The following is a 20404-nucleotide window of genomic DNA, read 5'->3' on the forward strand; positions in this document are numbered from 1 at the left end:
CACCATTCATGTGTGCGAGATAACGTAAAGAAACCTTCGAGGAGATATCCTGCAATTCCCCCATTTAAAAATCAATGATCCCATTAAAAATCAACAATCAACACACAAGTGACCTCATTATAATATAAAGCACATCAAAAGAATATTCATCATCAACCATAACCTCAATCCCTTTAGTAATAGTTCCACATGAACTAAATTCTCGATGTTGATGAATAAAATGATGAATTTGCAATTACATCTTTTGAATTGAATATCCTTACATGCATCATGTATGCTGAATAGTAACAATTTTGAACTTGAACGCATATCAAGCATGTATATCATACTTCGTTATTCGAATTGCAGTGACATTTTCTCTTCCTTATAGCATTTTTTGAATTTTAAAAGATTTTTTCTAAATTCTGCATTTAAATTGCAACAATGTAGGGGAAAAAAGTTGTAAGAATGCTGTTGCCATTCTTATATTAAAGGATTTTCTTATTTTTTGATGATTTTCCTGATGTTACTAGATTGAAGAATCTGCTTGATGGAGTATGAATGGAAAGAGATGATTTGTGGCGATATTTTATTAAAAAGGATGTGGATTTCGGGAAGCAAAAAGGATACTCATTGAGTGGGAACCCGGATTTTTATAATTACATTTTAAAACGGTGAGATTCGAACTCATGATTTGAGAATATCAAATCAAATTTTTGGAATTTCTTAACTATCTTGAATTTTATGTTGGCAATTTGACTTACAATAACCAAATCAGAATATTTAAAAGCTAGTGTTATCAATACGGTGCCCTTATGGACCGCTACAGCTAGACATTGCTGTGGATCAAGTAGTATTCTCACTTTTGTTGATCAACATTCTTCAATTCAGAGTTGGCAGGACTTCCAATAAAGTAGGATACAGTTACAGCTAGACATGACTCTGGATCACATAGTTTTTTTTTCACTTTTGTTGAAAAATATTCTTCAATTTTTGTGACAATTATTCCTAAATTATGTACATTTTTGTGTCTTATTCAGTCCTTAATATACTTGAATGTAATTGGAGTTAGCTGTGATTAGTTGACCAAATGGCTAGTTCTCGGAAGCGTAGAAGGAGGAGGAGGATGAGCTTTACACGACTACTTCAGGCCAACCACAGAAGTCGAATGATCGTAGACTGTTCCACTTCTGGTAGTAATTCCATAGAACATAAAAGCTTTGCTCTATTCTAGGACTTAGATGAGGGAGGAGAAGTTTTCTTGATCATAGAATTTAGTGTGTACTGCCCATTTAACTGCTATGCCTTCAAGGTGACAGAGTAGCAGAACACTTATAAACAAGTGGCAGTCTCTTGGCAACTTGACTATCGTCGACATGGCGGCAACATTTCAACACGTGCAACATTTCGAGGATGTAGAACAACATTTCAACATGCCTTAATCACCTTCAGCACAACAAAACCTTTCCCACCTTTCCATCTCATCACCACCTCAGATAAACCCTGTTGCATAGGAGTGAAATTTATATACACAGCATAAAGAGAGCAACAATGAAGAAAAATTTCATTCGAAGCGCAACAAAGTCCCATAAATAATTCAAGACATCCAAAAGGAGAAAAAAAAAATTCATTTAAGCATGAAAAAATAATTATAATGAATGAATATAAACTCATTATGCTGTGCCACAGTGGAAGTCAATGTATGTAAAAATCCCAGCAAGCAAGGCATCAAGCGAGGAATAAAGTTTAAATTGTGTAATTTCCAATAAAATTTCTGTATGAATAATAAAAAGGTATAAAAGAGGTGCTTTCTGAAATCACTGCATTAATAATTCAATAATTTATTGTGTATTTAACATGTAAGCTGATCGGAAGTGGATTCCTTTTTTTTGCTGTATATTCATTTCAACTCCTATTGAGTACACACAGTCGATAGAAAATTTTTCAATACCTACACGCTTTTATTGTTATCTCACATTCCATTGCATGTAGTTGGGTATCATGTATGGATGTAGTTGGCATTATTAAAAACAATGTGTTCATTTTATTTCCTCTTTATTGTCAGAGGTATGGCTTCATGCTATACCCTTTATTCAGCTTTACATTCCGTGAAACCTTTTAACATTCTTTTTTACATTTTCCGGGCAGCACAATGTTGTTGCTAGGGCGCTGTGTTATCGTGTCAATGGCAAGATGAAAGTTTATCTCAGTGTCGGTCAGAGCCACTCAATGTCGTCCTATCAGAGTCTATAAGTTTCCGTCAAGGTCTCTCAAAGTTTATCATGGTCTCTTAGTGTTCGTCAGAGTCCCTCAGAGTCAATCAGTGTCCGTCCGGGTCTCTCAGTACCCGTCAGGCTCATTTAGTGTCTGTCAGGGTCTCTCAGTGCCCGTCAGAGTCCCTCAATGTCTGTCATTGTCCATCAGAGTTTCTCAATGCCCGTCAGACTCTTTTAGTGTCCGTCAGGGTCTCTTACTGTTTGTCAGGGTCTCTCAGTGTCTGCCAAGGTCCTTCAGAGTCTTTTAATGTCCTTCAGAGTCTTTAAGTGTCCGTCAGAGTCTATCAGTGCTCGTCAGGGTCCCTCAGAGTCCGTCAGAGTCCATCAGAATTTCGGCATATTGAAAGCTGATTAAGACCCATTTATCCGGAGAACAGAGCTATTACCTAACAGCCACAGAGAGTGCTTTTAGGCTCCGCAGTTGTTTTTCTGTACCTCGAAAGCATGGTTAGGGTATCGTGCTGCTCGGGCACATTTATGATTCAAATATTGAAAACTGAACTGAATTGTAGATAAATTGAGTGAACAATTGATAGATATGTAAATGTGTCGGATGGAGCGCTTGTTGCCTGGCAGCTAATTTTTAACATGCAGTAGTTTTTATTAAAAATTTATTAATTTTCTGTTCTGATTTTACAATAAAGAGAAGGGTTGCTAAGTGAATGTTGGATGTTTTTATTGAATTATAAAGTGTTTGTTTAACTAGGTTTGATTATTTAAAGCAATTTTGAATGGAAATGATGCTGTTTGAGGTTCAGTTTGGCTGGGTTTGGTTTAATTGTCGGTGTTAGTTAGTAGTAAGGCCTATTTTTGGCATAGCCCTATATTAACGAATGAGAGTTTACTAGACCACTGCACTTGGTTGACCTATAGTTTATAGTGGAATCAGAACCACTCTTTTGTTGTCGCTTACTTATTTACTCATCACAAAGCTTTTACAAGTTCTCTGTTTTGATATCTGTCTAATTGACATACCTGGTCTATGTTGCTGTTGAAGCACCAGGGCGCTTTGATGACGCTATTAACAGCTTATTGTCTTTAGCCTACAAAGTAAGGCTGCAAAGCCGAATTTCAACTGCTTATAATTCTAAAAAGGACAAGAATTTCGAACCTGTCTAGTCTCGAACCCATGACCACTTGGTCGATATCCCAATAATTAGGTGCCAAACTACGATACCATTCCACCCTAGAGCCACATCAACTCATCGACTTAAAATTGACAACATTTTGATAACTTTTAAAGTTTCGCAAGCAAATCCTTAGGTAATTGGAACATAACAAACTATTTTGGCTATTTGCTAACTAATTGAGATTTTTTGGAAACTTTTTAGTATAAAATGGACAGCAATTATCATCAAAGTAACATTATTCATTCAATTGTGAACAAGAACTGTTAAGCATCAAAGTTAATTCAATTATTTAATCAATTTCAACATAAAATTATTTAAAATTGAGATATTTTCAAATAAGAAGTTATCAGTTATTGGAAAATTGACTACAGGATCATATAAATCAGCAATATCATCAGTAATAACCATCAATATCATCATCAACAATAATCATCGAAAATGGGCGACGTCGAATGTCAAATTTGCAATAGAAATAACTCGTACTGCCTTAGGATTCGTAATATAGACACTACAAATCAAAGAATTACATCATTCACGACTCTTGATGCCTTAGACGATCCAAGAAAATTCAGTAAAGTTAGTCAAGTGATGATATACCGTTCAGAAGTGCCAACATTTCCACGTGAATTGGCTAACTTTTTTCCTAATTTGGAGTCTGTAAAAATGTATTACTGCAACCTGAAGTCAATTTCCAGCGAGGATTTAAGAGGTTTTCCTAAATTGAAAACTTTAGAACTTAATAACAATCACATTGAACACCTGAGTAAAGATTTATTCAAATTTACACCAAAAATCTCAAGCATCAGTTTCGGCGAAAACAACATTTCAAGAATTGATCCTGAACTCTTCGAAAGGCTTCCAAGAATAAAATATTTTGATTTACATCAAAATCAGGGAATCAGTTTTACGTTTAATATTTATGAACCACTCTTTAATAACGTGACAGGTGTTTTGGAACAGAAATATGATAAAGACATAAGTTTACATTATCTGACAAAAATATATGCAAATCATACCAGGAATCCTAAAAGTTATGATAAAATTTGGGAACGCGTGCAATTAGTTAAGAGTGCCTTTTATAGTCGTAAATCAAATTATCATCATCAACAGTGATGAATGAACTGTTTTGGATATGGATATGAATATGAATATGGATAAGGACATGGATAAGGACATGGATAAGGACATGGATAATGATAAGGATAAGGATAATGATAAGGATAAGGATATAGATATGTATAAGCATAAGGATATGGCCAGAGATATGAATCTGGATTTCTTTTGAACTGGATTGTGGATATCAACACTGGATTATGCAAAAGTTTAAGATTGAAAAATAAAGAAAAAACAAAAACAAATTTTATTATTTTTTATTTTTTTAAATTTTCTTACAGAATACTAGGCAGAGTTGCAAATCAGGTGCCTGTTACAGGCGAAAACCGTACAAATTCTTGATAATTTATATGGTTTGTTCCTACAAAACCATCAAATTATCCCGAATTGTGTTATCCTGTCACAGGCACCTGTTTTGCAATTCTCAAGTCGACTTCGATCTTTTGCTGGTCGTGTACATCATGCAACACACAATTTGCACAACACTGCTATCAAGCATGGAAAAATTCTTAAATCTCATAAATCTCTTCTGTTTCCCCATCATTGTCACATTTTTTCCTCTAATATTAATCCTTACAAAATATTTTTCACAGCACAAGAATCCTTACACAAGAGAGAAAAAATTTCATTAAAGTCATCTGCAACAGCACGAAAAAATTCATCATCAACATCGCAGCTATTCAGCATCTGGTGCAGGCATTTCTATGTCAAACGAATAAAAAAAAAGAAATTCAAAGCATGGCAATAAGAACCTTGTATGAAAAGCTTTAAAAAAGGGTTTACAACAGGGATTCTCGGAGTCTCGGTTTCCGGGACTAAGACCGAGACTGAGACCAAAGACTTGGATATAGAAACTGAAGACTAGAGATGACTAAATACGACTAAAGACGACCAGAGCCGGCTAGAGACGACCAGAGCCGACTAGAGACGACTAGAGACGACTAGAGACGACTAGAGACGATTAGAGACGATTAGAGACGATTAAAGATGATTAAAGACGACTACAGACGATTAGGGACGACTAAGGACGATTAGAGACGACTAGAGACTTGATACCGAGACTGCAATTCTTAATTCTCAATTGTAAGCTTATATCCACTGAATTTTTTCATTTTATTCTCACATTTCCTGTTAATTTTTCTTCTCAATAGCTTTTCAGGATGAACAGCAATTTTTCTTCAGCTTTTCGCATTTCTCTCTGTTCATGCCATGCACAAAATGTGAGAACAAAAATTAAAGCAATATGCAAAAAAAATAAAAATTAAAGCCTTTTATGCTGCCTTAAAGGTTCATGAGAAAAAAATTTTTTATGTTCATGCCATAAACAGACATGCAAATGAGCAATTTTTATAGTTTTTTTTTTTCTCATCCATTTTATTACACTTTTTTTTACACATAAAATGAACATTTTTACTTTGAAGGAAGTTTGTGCTGTGAACATAAATGGAATGTAAAATTGTAAAGCGAATTTATGTCACATTGATGCAATTTCTCAATTGAAAATCGTCATTAACTCTTGAGAAAACTTTTTTTTCTCCTTTTTCATTTTAAAAAGGAAGTTTTCATCTTCAAAGTTGCATGAATTTTTTTGTGGGGAGAATTTGGAAGTGACATCTATAGACGAAATGAGAAATTTTTGAGCTCTAGATCATGATAGATTCGTTCATAAATTGTGTTCAACTAAGTCATTCCTGACTAGAAACTGCAAAAAACACTCGAATCAGACTAGACTTTACCTAGTATCGTGCTCAGGTTGCTAAAGTCGGTTGTCCGACACTCTAAAAACGGCTGCTTTTTCGCTGCCTCCATTCACATAAAAACCAACATCCGAACTTAGTAATTACTCTATACCCGAAAAATCAGCTCAATATTGAAATTCCCTTTAAGATCGTTCATCAATCCATTGACATCACAGCTGCACAACTCCCTTCCCTTTGCTCCTTCTCAATAAGTTTGTTTTGTAACAATGAATAATCACTTCTGATCAACGATATAGCAAATGTTCTACAATAAAAATAAAAATGAATCTTTGATACAATTTATTTTACTTGGAGCGCTTTTTGAACAATAATAAGCACAAAGAACGAGGTTTTCATTGAGTAGCAAAAAATATATACAGTCGATAGAAGTAGAAGAATTGAAGAAAGTGAGAGAAGACGAAACTTTACATCATAAAATTTCATCATTATAAAATTTGCTGTAGATATCTTATTGCTATATATTTTTTTGTGTATTCTGGTTGGAAAATTGTGGTCTGTTTTTGTGGAATGTGTGGGAAATGTAGGTCGGTTTTTCCGAAGCTTTTCTTGGCTGAAAATGACAAAATAATTGCTTATGAAGAAGAACTTAGTCGGAATCAGAGTTGCAAAACAGGCACCTGTGACAAGCAACAACCATACACATTTTTGATAATTTGTATGGTTTTTTTACAAAACCTTATTAATTATCACCAAATTGTACGGTTTTTGCCTGTCATAGATGCCTGTATTGCAAGTCTGGTCGGAATTGGTAAGAATCTCATAATAAAAGAATGATGGGAACCTCATTGGAACGCTTGTCTACTTCGGTGACTGCACAGATCAATTGTGATCCATTAGGTATTTTAGGTAATGCTTCAAGCTGGCTGTTAGACTTTCTCCTGCTTGTCGATTGCCGAAACAAATGACAATACTAGAGTTAGTATCAACAGTGGATCTACAGCTTGTTTTCATGAGTTATTCGGCCACCAAAGTCAATCCTTACCTCTGAGGCAATTAAGCAGGAGAACGGAGTTGGGGCTTGGAGTTCAAACCCCTCTTTCTCAAAAAATGACCAGCTACACCCCTGTTCATGTTCCTTACACTCTGTATGTTTATCTGTAGCCGTCTTAGGACTTAAAATGACTCAGAATCACTAGTGTGTCGCGGCTTACAGATTGCCCATCATTATACTAGAGTATCATACACCATAGTGTGCGAACTACTGCTTCAAACCCCTTTACTTGCGTATCATACACCATCAATCCAAAAATTATTCCAATACCCAAAAAAGAAAAAAATACATCAATCTATTGCCCTAATATTCTCAATTCCATGACTAAATTAAACCCATCATTCAACAAAAGAAATAACAATTCACAATAAAAGAATGCCTAGCAGTTTAAATCCTATGTAAACAAAATTCAATTCCAATACAGTCCCATATCAAAACAATGAAAATTGGAAATCCTTAGATGAATTCACAACGGGTGGGATGCATGAGAAAATTTCTTCAATTCCTACACAAATGTCAATCAAATTTTTTTTCATCCATTTTGCATTCACTTCAGGCAGAATCGATCAAGTAAAATTGAAATTTGTTGAACCCAAAAAGTGACTTTCTTACTATTTTCAAGGAACATTCAGCATCGATGCAAAAAAAGTTTCGTATTTCTCTTACAGCGATACACAACACAACAGCAGTAATAGATCGTTTTTTCGAGAGAATGGTATGATTTTGTGTATGTTGAACTTCTTAAAAGCTTTCAATGTTGAAGTCAAATAAATTTCAAGTATTTAACTTTTTAAATAAACAATTCAAGTCCTTTTTTCCATTCTTTTTTATCTTACAACAAATTTCTCTTTCAATGAACATTCTTTTTTGTTGTTGTGTGAATGTCATGACGACAAGGTTGTTGTGGTGTGGTGTGTTGTCTAAACAGAGTGGACTTTGGGGTATCGGACTATATGTAGGCGAATATGTCAAAGCGAGGGATAGGCTACTGTAGTCAAATGTTTAGTGAACAGTCCGGAACTCTGAATCACTCTCTTTGGGAGTATGTGGATTCGATTCCAACCATGAATCGACCTATTTCTCAATCATTCTTTATGAGTGCTGTTGATATGCCAAAGATTCCCTCAGTTGCTTTAAACATACTGTGACGGCTGGTTTTGACCCGAATAAAGCTCCGGGATTCTTGTACTCAAGTCAGCCAAGACCTCTAATAATGCTCTAACATCTAGACTCCCAGAATCAGGTTTCAATAAAGTCTCTGGATTAATTTTGCTCCTAAAACGATCGTATTCTCAAAATAATATATAGAACAAGTGTGTAAAATTGATGAAAATACGATTGAACTGATACGTATACTTGGTCTTAAGTGGCTTAAGCCTACAACCTCTGCCCAAGCAAGATTTAATTAAACCACAAAATTATTCGAAAAGCATAAAATCTGAGAAAATGCATCTTAATTTCAATAACTCCACTCTGGCCTAGTAATTTGGATTAACAACACTGTGTTAGGATGTTAGTATGTACATACATGAGTAAATAAGCCCCTCACATTGATGAAATGATGAAAAAAGTTTTTCTTACTCTCTTTTCTGCCTCCTCTTTCTTCATATTCTTTAATTCATTCTTCATATCAAGTTGTTCTTAAATGATGTATGTCTATGTAAAATTGTAGGGAGTTTTGAGTATCCTGGTGCTGTTTTGTCGGTGTATACCTCCTAATGCATACATCTACGCTTACTCTATGCCAACCCTACACATCCTTTAAGCCTACTATATTCCTATTCTATGCCTACCCTACGCCCACCTTACGCCTACCCTTCGCCCACCTTACGCCTACCCTACACTTACCCTATACCTAACCTACGACTAACTTACGCATATCTTATGCTTACACTGTGCCTAACCTGGCCTCAACTGAAAGTAGGAGTAGGAATTCACAAAATTCTAATGTAAAACTGATAAGCAGCTCTAAAACCCAACATGAGACATCACTTACGAACAACTCCCTCATGTAATACAAGGATTATGAGTAAAATTCTTTCATACGTAACTGAAATTTGATGATAAATTTTTATTTTTATTTATTTCTTATGAAGAGAATACCAATCGAGGCTGGAATGTTTTATTGATTTTTTATTTTTGCTACAAACTCGTGAGACTGTGCTCTTAATGTAGTCAGATTTCTTCACACAACACAAAACACAAAAAAAAAATAAAACTAGAAGCACACACGTACCGACTATATTCATATGAACAATCTCATACGAAATGTAAGTAAAGGAAATGGAAAATAAAAGGAAAATTCTTTTGTAAATCAATGGAAAAAGAAGTAAAAAATTCAAATCTCAATTTTTCATGAAATTTTCTTCTTGTACATCTTGATAGATAACAACAAATAAGATGGAAATAAATCATCTTAAGTGAGAAGAAAGTTCAACATTGGATGGGGGTTCTTGAGGAAGCTTTGTGGCTTTTTTAATGGATAGAAATGTTTTTTGGGTGGGCTGCGATTCATGTGTTTTGTTGAAATATTGATTTAATGGCTATTTGGAGAGAAATTCAAGAGTTAAGATTAAGGTTTGAGTCTGTACTTTGAATAATTGCAATATTTTGATTTTTTTGCTATTTTGCATCCATTTTTGCTTATTTTAACAATTTTGTTTAATATTTTGCATCATTTTTAAAGAGTTTTTCATCAATTCAAAAAATTTTGCATCATTTTTGATAGTTTTGCATCAATTCAAAGACCTTTGCATCATTTTTGACAATTTTGCTTCAATTTTAGAAATTTTGCATCATTTTTGAGAATTTTGCATCAATTTTAAGAACCTTGCATCATTTTTGACAATTTTGCATCAATTCTAAGAACTTTGCATCTTTTTTTTGAGTTTTGCATCAATACAAAGAACTTTGCATCATTTTTGATAATTTTGCATCAACTCAAAGAATTCTGCATCATTTTTACAATTTTTTGCATCTTTATTTAGATAATAACTTATTTATTTGCCTAATTTTACACAAAATCATCAATATGATCAGAATCTAAGCATGCAGGCTTCTCATCAAGCCTAATTCTATCCCATTCCAAAACACAACAATCTCTTAACTTCTCTCATCTCATCTCACATACAACATCAATGATTTATTCGATAATAACAATTTCACTTTAATCTTGAACCCCTATCCATTTTACCCATTTTGCAGACGAAAAGGGGATAAAAGAAGGAAACAAAAAAAGAAGAAAAAAGCACACAAAAAATAAATAAAAAAATAGGAGGAAAAAGTAGGACAGTGAATGAATCTCAGCAAGGACGTTCATGAAAGTTGAACGACGAAAGAGGAACAGCAAAGATGACAATGAATAAACAGATGAAAATAAGGAGAAATAACGCAATTTCATGTTATTCATCAACATGTTTGCAGAAATATTTGCCCCAAAACATTTTTTTATATGTAATTAATCTTTATGATAAATGAGTACGAGAATGATTGATACACATACATATTCACATTCATACTAGAACTTCTGATCGTATGCTATAAGATGATTTGTGCATGTGACACGTCTTTTGAAAAGCTTGATGTTTCTCTTTACTAATCTTATTTCTCTCATCATTGCAATCATCAGAAACGTTTTATGAAAAGGACAACAGTCTGTGTATTTACTTCGATAAATGCAAATGCTGAAGATATCAATGAATGTGGAATGGATGATTGCTGGAAAGTTCAATTTGAGGTTGATTATTGAGGTTAGGAACGCATTTGATCCTTAATTTTGTTTCACTTTTGATTTTAGGGCTTTTTAAAATTCAACGGATTTTTGAAATTCAAATTTTTAAAATGGCTGAAAATCTCCACTTCGAAAAGTAATTTAATAATAAGACTAGCTTAGAATTAACAAATTTACTATCTGATGATGCCAATCTACTCAAAAAAGTGGCAAAAACAAACAAGCCACACTTCAAACCTCGAATTTTTCGATTTTCTCTTCTTTTTAGAACTATTCAAATTTTAACGGTTTTTCAAAATTCAAATTTTTGAATTTACAGTTAACCTTCACTTCGAAAAGTAATTCATCAATTTGAATAGCTTAGAATCAGCAAATTTACTATCTAATAATGCCAATCTACCCAAAAAAGTGGCAAAAATGATCCAACAACACTCCAATCCTCAACTTTCTCGAAATTCCATCAAAACTCATACAACAATCAAACCAGTCATCTGGTCAAAAATGAATCAATCAACCCCAATGTCCACAACAATCACAATTGTATGGGTTAAAGAAGAGCAAAAACATTTGTATGACATGAATAGAGGATGAAATCAATCGCTTTGAAAATGTGCTTATGACATCACAAATTCAAATCGTTTCCAATTTTCTATAACAAACAACAGTCTCCTTACAATCTAAAATGTGCTATAGTGTGTGTAGACTGTAAACAGTTGCCCTGCAGTTTTGTGTATTCACAACACAAGGAAAAGTGCTGTATGAATGATGGGTTATTGAGCTTAACAAGAATGTAGAATTCTTATTATCGACCGATAAGGATTGTTTGTTGGGTTTATAAGGAAGAATTATTTGTTAATAAAATATTAAAGCATTCATTAAAGCAATAAGATGCTTGTGGAAGCATATGTCGGTCATTAAATCATCGAAACTAATTGCATCGTAATTTTGTTTCTTTCAGCTTTAAGTGTTCGTCTATAATTGGTCTGAGTAGGACAGTATTGTAGTCTGGATGAAGATACAATGTTGTTCTTAGAGCAAGGCATGAGTTGAGCCTCTTAGTAAGCATCATGAAGATAGTATACCCGATTTAGTCAACAAAGCATACTGGCGAGGATACTTCTTGGATTGACTGTACTTAATGCATAAATTGGTCAGTCTTGCGGAGGCAGAAGCATAACATGGATGAGGAAATGATATCATTACCCCGGGGCGCTTTGAGTTACCCCGATTTAACTAATAAATACTCGATTTAGCTAATAAATCTTTGATTAAGCTAATTAATCTATGATTTTTGGTACATGTGTACCCAAAATTTATTATAGGAGCAACAAAGAAGACAGCTTTTCAAATATTTACCCCGGGGCGCCCAGAGGGGTCCTCACATCTCTCATGCTTCACTGAGGTCTTAGAAGCAATTCAATATAAAGCTCAACAATGATTGACAATACCTTAATGATGCAGTTATGGACAGCAAATAACCAAAATCAACCCCAAAATGCTTCCCATAACCTCAATTTCCATTAGAAATTGACTCAAAGTCACACAAATATTTACATATAAACACTATAAAATTATTCAAATGAATGGCGACATAATTTTTGCACAACTGTATGTTTTCAGCATTAAACGATTAATACCAAAAGGTGAGTGTGATAACCTCGAAGGCATAAAAAAGAAAATTTGTAAACAACATGAGCAGCTGGAAAAGTGAGACAGAGTGAGAGACATTCAGACCGAGAGAAAACATAAGGCACCAATATATAGCTTCAATACATTTAACTATTTATAGTGCAAATTAACAGCAGCAGTAGCAGGAACAAAAAAAAAATGTTTTCATTAAAGCTACACTGAAGGAATTTTTTTTTGGGAGAGACATGAGGAAATTGTGAGAAATTGAGAGAAATGCAGAAAGTTGTGGGGGAGTTTTTTGGGAGAGGGTGAACGCATGCTTAGTGCTATCAATACCATGTGTTTTATCACGCTATGTACTCTCAAATGTCGTGCAGGGGTGGACTTTTGTGGAAATTCATTGATGAAATATTGAGTGAGAATTTTGAATGGAAATTTGTATTTGCATTGATTAGAGTGAGCATTGAGATTGAAAATTGGCTTCGTTTTGATTAGAGTTTGCATTAAACTTGGCAATTTGCTGTAATTTAATCAAAATTAAGCATCAAATTTGACAATATTTGCTTCATTTTGACCAGAATTTGCATTTAATTTGATATAATTTGCTTTATTTTGATCAAAACAATGCTTTGAATTTGAAAATATTTGTTCATTTTGACTAAAGTAAGCTTTGAACTTGACAATTTACCCAAAACAGTTGGTTAAAAATTCGATTTAAGTGCCTAACTCAGTAAAAGATTCTATTTAAATCAACAAATGATACAAAACAGTTGATTTTCAAATCTAACGTACTTTGTAAATTTGAAAATGTTCTAAAATCTATTGCAAAGTTTTAAAAAGACAAAATTTGACAATTGTGAGGTTTTGTGAATAAATAAACATTGAAAAGTGAAGTTTTAAGTGAAAATTAGTGAAAAATCAAGTTAAACTGCAGAATAGACTTGAAAATCGTAAGTAAAACACTAAAATAAGTGATATTTTATAAATTTACTGTGAATTTGAGAGGATTTAATTCCTTATCGTCCAAGAATTCCCATAAATACCAAATTTGCAATCACAAATTTCCAAATTCCAAAATTCAATCCCACCACAACTCCCATTCGTCAACCAAACAATACAGCATTGAGAGAGAGCTTTTATTCCTTCATTTTCCTCTCTGTTTATGTCTCTCATGCAGCATCTCATTGGAGCCATCGAACATCGTTGGTATGAGTAGATGTTGGAATTTTCCATTTATGAGTTTGGGGTGTCGGGTGGACTGTGCTGAGAGAAAAACAGCACACCATGTGAGGCATCGACACAAAAAAATTCTCACAGCCTGCATTATTCCTTATAACATTTAGTGAGCATCTTTAGTCGCAGCCGTTAAGACACGAAAGATTTAGTGCTCTAAAAAAAATCCGTGAGAAAAAAAGAAAAGGAAAAAATTTTATTTTTTTATGTGTGTGCTTAAAAAGAAGGAACACATCAGACAGAATAAGTTTCATTATATTTTTTGTGTGAGAATTGTTCTCCTTTTTGGATATACATAAAAGGAATTTTTTCATTCTTAATAAATGTTATGTGAGCATCAACGCGAAGTTAAGTGATGTGGAAAGAAATAAAATAATAAAAAATAATCAAGTTATTGTATGCAGAACAAGTAGGAAATATTTTGGTGTGTCTCTCACAATTTTTTTGTCTGTTCCTACTTATATCTTGTATATTTACACACAAAAATATAGGAAAGAAAAAAGTCAGTGAACATATATTTCGATTGAGATAATAATGAAAAATCGTTACGTAATGAAACTTTTCATACATTCTGTGTTGTGATGGTGTTGTTTGTGTTGTGTAAATGTGGAACGGAAAAACTAGAATTCACAGAGAGAAATAAACTTTAGGTATCAATGAAATTTTTTTTTTCTTTTTTTTATGTCGCACAGAGTAAAAAAAAATATAAGGAAAATTATCAAATCGTGGAGGATTATGTAATCGCATCGCATTCTCTTCTCGTACTTTCCTTCCTCTTTTTTATTATATTTTCATCCTTAAATGTTGTGTGTCTCTTTTATACAGTATATTGATGCTCCTACAGTTACTGTGTGATTCAGAGTTGTGAAACAGGCAATTATGAAATTATTAAGAAATTGTACGGTTTTTGTCTATAACAGGTGCCTTATTAAACCATACAAATTATCAAGAAATTGTATAGTTTTTATAAATAACAGGTGTCTAACTAAACCATACAAATTATCAAAAAAAAAAAATTGTACGGTTATGGTCTATGACCGGTGTCTTACAAAACCATACAAGTTATCAAGAAATTGTACAGTTTTTGTCTACGACAAGTGCCTTACAAAACCATACAATTTATCAAGAAATTGTACGGTTTTTACCTATGACAGGTGCCTTCCAAATTATCAACTGTACGGTTTTTGTCTATAACATGTGGCTTACAAAACCATATAAATTATTAAGAATTTGTATGTTTTTTGCCTATGTCTGATGCTTGTTTGGCAACTCTGGTGTGATTTTATATATATAATTTTTTACTTTATATACATTCTGATAGTGTGCTTTTTTTCCTTTCCTGTGAGCGCTATGATAATGGAAAGAAATGAGGTGAAGTGTGAAATGTGAAATGCTAGAAGAAAAAAATATATATATATTTTCATTGTTGGATATAAAAATTAAAGGGAAGTCTTTTTTTTTTCCTCTTCATTGTTCTTCACGGTGTTTTTTTTTGTCGATTTTTTTTTTTACATTTTATTTTTCACTTCTTTATGTAATCCTTTAGGGGGAATATTGTCAGGATTCTGTTGTGAATGGGATTATTATTATTAATATTTTATTTTGAGGAATATTCTTTTATTATTATTATTAAATTATGATGAAATTTTGTGATTTTTGTGAATGTTTGTGATGGTTTGAAGGAGTTGTGATGTTTTGGAATCAAAGAATTGTTATTCGAACTACTTTACAGCACTTGAACATTGAGAATTTAGTAAATTTTATTATAAGAATCATTAAGTTATTTGAAGATTGCATTTAGAGCTTAAAGTCGATTCAGATTTTGTATGGAAAAGTCGACTCAAGTCGGTTCGACTCCATCTGATCTCATTAAAGTATCAATTTTTGGGATGATTCTTAGGATGGTGTCTTATAGTGAATAATAGAGATAACAAATGGATCTAAATTGCTGCACAAGTTGAATTTATTAAGATCTAACAACCCAGAAGGCACTTGACGTAGGTATGCCCATAAACCAGGCCCCAGATCAACGAGACTCTGGTTTAAGATTAGATTCAATGATTTCTGGCCTCAAACCAGAGTCAAGTCAACCTGTGACTGAATTTTCCTCAATTCTACACTGTGTGCTTTCCGGATAACAGTCATATCTATGAATAAGGCTTCTAATGGTAACTTTCTTTCTCAGTAGCTCGACTTATGTATAAATTGCTATAATTTTAATATATTTTGCACTCATTCTTCACAATTCAATGATTCAATATTAAGAATCATCCAGAAACAACTCAACTATCAGCTATTGACCTTAATTTGTTTAACATTTCACAATATATACTTTTATTTAAAATCTGCCATAAATTTCTTAAGAGAAGCTCCATCTCATCTTATGAGAAATAAAAAAATCCTCTTTGAGATTCACTTAAACCTTTCAATTTAATTTCTTCATTCTCTTATCTTTGCATTTTCTTTTTCAATGGAAATTCACAAAAAAGAAGAAAAATTTACATCCACATAATTATAAATAAATTTAATTTTAAATTAAGACATAAAGAGGAAAATCCCGCACATGTATAAGAATAAGAATAGAGTAATAAGTGACAAAAAGGGAAAATTTTGAGATTTTGTGTTTGTTTTTATTCATAGAAAAGTTCAACGAAAGTTTCACGTGTACTGAATATCTTGAACAGAATATTAAGATATTTTTTGAGGATGTTGGAAGGAATTTTGATTACAAGAACGTTTGCGACATTATGTGTTAGTTGACAGTTATATTGAGATTCATTAATTTAATGAGTGGGGAATTTCGGGTTGATTTTAACGAGCAATTGCCTTAAAAGAAACAAGTTGGGTAATCGATCCAAAATCCGGGATCAGGCTGGTATGACTAACAGGATGCCGGATTTAAGCATAATCCGGCTCGTTAGGTCACCACTTTGGCGTAAGGTTCTAGAGAAATTGTTCACTTACCCATGACATAACCCAATTAAGACTCGAACCCATTGTCTTCTTTATTACATGCAAAATGTTCTTAGTTGAGCTACTGGGTCAGTGCTGTTCTTGTTGATTTCGGTAATGATCAGTTGTTTACCCTACTATCCCTAGCCTGATTGTGAAATTGTCATCCTTCAGACAAGGTGATTTGTAGACGCTTTTACAGACATATAGCTCACTCGCCAGTGGTATTCTTGACATTTGGTCTACTTTGGAATCAAACTTCGGCATTCCCAATCCTCCATTACATCGATGTACTGAAGGCAAAGCTTTAAAATGACGTAAAATATTCTGACAGCATCTTGACGTCTGGTTTTGGTCCTTTTTATTAGAATTTTACATTTAAAAAAAATGAAATTTACTGCATCGTGCCCATTTTGTCTTTTTGCTTTCCATTCTAGATTTCTTCAACTTCCATTCCCCAATTGTCAACCCTTATTACTAGATAAAAATAGAGCAATATAAAAAGAATCCATTAAAAATTATGTCTAAAAAAATGTTAACCTAATTCTTGAAAGTATCCATCAATTTTTTATGTCCACCCATCATGATGAAAAAAGAAAAAAATCACACAAAAAAGTCTCTCTTTCCAGCTGCTGCAGCCTCAAAAAAAAAAGTCTATGAATGAATTTTCCACTCTTACTCAAATCAATTATTCGCTAATAAAAGCATCCATTTCAAACAAAAGAAGACGAAATATTTACAAATACTAGAGCCAATTTCGATGAGGGGAAATTAAGAAGCAGAAAACGGAAATTAAGAATCATTGTGTGCTTCAACATTGACTGAAATAGAATTTTTTTTTTGTGTTACTTTTTTTTGATTATTTATCTCGGGGAAAAAAATCTATGTACATTCAATTTATCGATCATGCTGATGATTATTCTTCCTCTTTTTTTATCAATCAATAATCGTTATTGCCCTGATAAATGTACGCAAAATACATTTCAGCATATATTATGAGTATTTTGTAGGTTATTGAGATGAATGTGTTGGGAATTGAAAAAGTTTGGGAGTTTGGGCAGAATAGACGCATTTTTGATGTAAATTTGAAGGGAATTGAAGGGAGATGTGCTTAGAATAGATACTTAGAATAGGTATTAAATGTGGACATATTAGTCGAAATGCTACACTGGCAAAACATATCAATTGAGATCAATAACCTACTTTAAATGTCACTTGAGGATGGTTCTTTCTCTGGGTAATCTAATAAATAAGAGGAATTTTTAATTATTTACTGGATACACAGTTTCTAACCCTAGTAACCAAAATCTTCCTTATGTATTTCATGGGATGGTAACGCTTCGTTGACACAATGAGGACAAGACATAAAAGTTCCCTGATGGCTACATGTCGGCTGATTTATTTTGCATGAACAGTGAAAGTTCTAGTATCGTTTAGTTCGGGTAAACTTGAGTTCAAAGGACAGGTGTGCATGTTTCTATTTAATGTGACTCGAACTTTAATGTTCGATTAAAGTTGAGATTCCGTCCAAGACGATAAGGCTCTTTGTTCTTCGATCTGAGGCTGGTTTCTTAATATACCAAGAATATTATATCTTATTCTACTCGAGTTGGCTGGGGTATCCTAGGTTATTCCACACTACACTATTCTAGGTACTCGTGAGCTGAAGATGAAGTACTGTACGCTTAAATAGCTCTACTCATCCATGAAGAGTAGGATATTCCGGGTTCATTCCGTTCTTCCAATAGAATTTTATGTTAATCCACAAAAATCAATCAGAACCGAACTTAAAATTGCAATTAACATTTCACATACGCCGAAAAAAATCCAAAATCCCAAAGAAAACGAAAAACATCCGAAATCTCATTTATCAATCCCAACCACAACCGCCGAAACCAGTCAGTCAAACTAATTTTTACCCATCCACCACTTTTCTCCAATAAGTCAACGTAAATGTGCTTTAAGGAACGCCTTACACATTCGCGTTATTGCGGATTGTAAATTTTTTTTCATGCTTTTCTTTCTTCTTTATCAAAAAAGAATCCAGCAAAAGGAAAGAATAATAAGAAGGGATGTGAAAGAATAAAATTCATGAAATGGAAACAAGATTTATATTTTTAAGACGCATTCATGCCACCCATGCTCGATTCCATTTTAACTCACTCTCATCCATTCAGTCTCATAACTGTCGTCTCAACTTTCCTTTTATCTTTCACGCCAGCACGTTTCAAATTGAAATAATAAAAAAGTATAAAATATATTAGATATGGTGTTGGGGTCGAAGACTGTAAAGGAGTAAAATGAAAGCTTGATTGTAGATTTTCGGTTCCACTTTATGTCTCTATGATGAAAAAATATTGTCAGTGATTTATGAAATATTTAACTGACTGGACAATTTTCATCTTCAATTTTATCACATATGACTTGATTCCCCTAAAAATTATATATAAGTTTGTGTGATGTGCTGTGCTGCCAACAACAATAAAATGAGGAATAAGATTTGTGAACATGACAATATTCTCACGTAATCTTTATGAATCCGTCTGCTATTTTATGTTATGCAAAAAGATTTACAAAATAAAACTTCGTGACTAGGTGCTGCCGTCTGTGAATTTTTTGTGTCTTCTTCTTCTTATTGCTTGTTTCCAACTTAATAAAAAACTTTGTTTTGTAATTATTCTTTTCTGAAGATTTTATGGCCAAGGAACTTACTTTTGAAGTGTGCTTTTGGCTAATTTTCAAAAAAAAATTATTTTGTGGACTAAAAGGTTAATGCTGGGTTATAAATAGACCATCACGTAATTATAGCTTGTATAACTCATAAAATGAAAATTGTGGAACTTAATTAAATGTGGTTAAGTCAATTATGTTATCTAAATGGTGTCTACCTTGGTATTTATGCATAAATCATGCGGAAATGGGATGGGAAATGAGTTGGAAGGTCGATTAGAAGTGAGTTGTAAGGTTGATATGAAATAAGTTGTAAAATTGAAAGCTCAACGTGTTCTCTTGGACATCACTATGACGCTGTTTTAATATAAAGACGTGTGGTTGCCCTTTCTTGATTTCGATCCATAATTATAGCAAAAAGCGCGGTTTGCTGAAATATACCGCTCGGGTTTGGTGGTCTCGAGTAAGACAAAGGCTTTCATACATTTCTATTACACTTGTTTGTGTGAAAGGTACGAAAGAAGCTTCTCGGTGAATACTTAGCTGCTTCAAGGAGAGAAGTGAGTCAGGGATTCAATTTGGCTATGAAGAACTTATGAATTTTGATAAAAAGCCTTTCGATTGGGTACAAGAGACATAAATACACTATATTTAGCATTACTTTGTTTCCGAGCGTAATTCTAGCATTAGCGTAACAAATGAAAGCATAGTTGATCGTTTACCCCGAGGCGCCACAACTTCAAAGGGTTGCAATAAATTCAAAAGAAATTATTTGGGAAGAAAATTTACTGTGTGACGAATAATTAAGTATTTAATCTTGCAAAGCTAGAGAGGAGAGAAGGAGGTGAATTTTAAAATTTACCCTGGAACGCCAATTGGTCTATCTACACTCTTTTTGACAGGAAGGAGGAAGTAGGGGAAATTTTAAAAATTCCCTCGGG

The 20404-nt window shown here is 33.3% G+C and overlaps 1 protein-coding gene across 1 annotated transcript in view; it reads left to right on the forward strand.

The window, feature by feature from the left end:
* The first annotated feature begins 14020 nt into the window (after positions 1-14020).
* nAChRalpha4 (nicotinic acetylcholine receptor alpha4) overlaps positions 14021-20404 on the forward strand; it is a 96885-nt gene continuing 90501 nt past the window's right edge. The window contains exon 1 of the mRNA XM_070635049.1: positions 14021-14491. The gene's annotated coding sequence lies outside the window, so the exon portion shown is untranslated. The remainder of the gene's footprint in view (positions 14492-20404) is intronic.

The sequence above is a fragment of the Chironomus tepperi genome, unplaced genomic scaffold (genome assembly GCF_022539635.2).
Source record: "Chironomus tepperi strain 1889 unplaced genomic scaffold, CSIRO-AGI_Ctep_v1 contig_85, whole genome shotgun sequence".
Classification (NCBI taxonomy): Eukaryota; Metazoa; Arthropoda; class Insecta; order Diptera; family Chironomidae; genus Chironomus; species Chironomus tepperi.